The 1,525-nt window shown below is 36.1% G+C and overlaps 1 protein-coding gene across 2 annotated transcripts in view; it reads right to left on the reverse strand.

Annotated features, from left to right (window-relative positions):
* Positions 1-1,525, reverse strand: part of LOC106874994 (V-type proton ATPase subunit H) — a 49,239-nt gene that overhangs the window by 20,528 nt on the left and 27,186 nt on the right. The gene's annotated exons all lie outside the window — the stretch shown is intronic.

The raw sequence follows: 1,525 nt of genomic DNA on the forward strand, positions 1-1,525 counted from the left end.
AAAAAGCAAATAAAACGAAGGTATGGAGATTAAATACGCTTTACATCGCTTAATCAGCCAAAGGAGTATATATAAACAACTGAATACTTGTCAGTGATTGGTTGAAATTATCGAAATAAGACAATTTTTTACATGAAATAAATTCGAATACAAAAATATTTTTCTGTTCTATAACACAAAATAGATAAGTATACAAAGTTTGAAAGTCTTTCGGTACCAAAAACACTACGTAAAACATTAATGAAAAATGTGGCCCCCGTTTTAAAATAGATCCAAAATTTACAGCCCAAAAAAAAAAAAAAAAAAGTAGGTTGACTTTTACACCAAGATGACTTCAGAGGACCAAAAATTCCATGTGAAATGCAGCAGGATTTGGTAAGACAGAGACAATGTTTGAATGTTCAGATGATATACTAAGATGACTTCTATGTCAGAAGAGATGGTTATTATTTCTTGCTGTTCTCACGGGTTGGGTGAAGCTAGTGTATGTAAAAGTTACCCTGGACATGTTTTATGATAAAAGGCAATTTCAACATACACTCTCATAAAGTTTTCCTAATTTGGCCTTTCAAGAATCCACCCCACCTCAAAAAAAGAAAAAAAAATTTTTCATCTTAACCTTAGCTGATTACCTCTGTACCACAAGATATTCAGTTAGGCATCATGAGTGAGTCACATAATTGATCTCTAAATCAATCAATCACTGTGAAGCTGTGGCATGACATGGGTCCTTGGATGATCTAAAATTCACCCACTTTTCATCCTATAAAAACTGTTTGGCACATACTCAGGTAGACTGCTATGCCAAATGGCCTTGGCAGACTGTTAGGACCAGATGGCCATGGCAGACCGCTAAGAACAGATGGCTTCAGCATATGCTAAGACAGATGACCTTGGTAGACAGCTAAGACCAAATGGCCTTAGGCACTCACAGAAGGCAGTCTAAGACCAGATTGCTTCAGGGACTTGGACAGACCACCTAGAGCAAGAAATGACTTCAGACACCTAACAAGAGACAACATGGTTCTCTCCTTCCACTCAGCAGTTACATTATCAAGATCTTTCTTTAGTAGACAACCAACATACTAAATTATGCTAAGCAATAGATATGTTAAAAGTTTAAAATTCTTGAGTCACTTCATTTATGATACATACAGCCAATAAGCAGCTACCACAACATTGGTGACCAAGCACCCTCATGACAGTACCATGGACCAGTTTCATGCAAGACAATTTTCCTATAGACCAAAAGATCACACGCATAACAAAACATCAAGTGCATAATATATAGTTTAATTACTACAGATATATTACGAATATAATGCATATATAGATGCAGGTGTGATTGTGTTGTAAGAAGCTTGGTTCTGGTTTCAGTCCCACTGCATGACTCCTTGGGCAAGTGTCTTATTATAGCCCTGGGCTGACCAAGGCCTTGTGAGTGGATTTGGTAGACAGTAACTGAAAGAAGCCCATTGTGTGTGTGTATATATATATATATATATATATATATATATATATATAT

The sequence above is a fragment of the Octopus bimaculoides genome, chromosome 3 (genome assembly GCF_001194135.2).
Source record: "Octopus bimaculoides isolate UCB-OBI-ISO-001 chromosome 3, ASM119413v2, whole genome shotgun sequence".
NCBI lineage: Eukaryota > Metazoa > Mollusca > Cephalopoda > Octopoda > Octopodidae > Octopus > Octopus bimaculoides.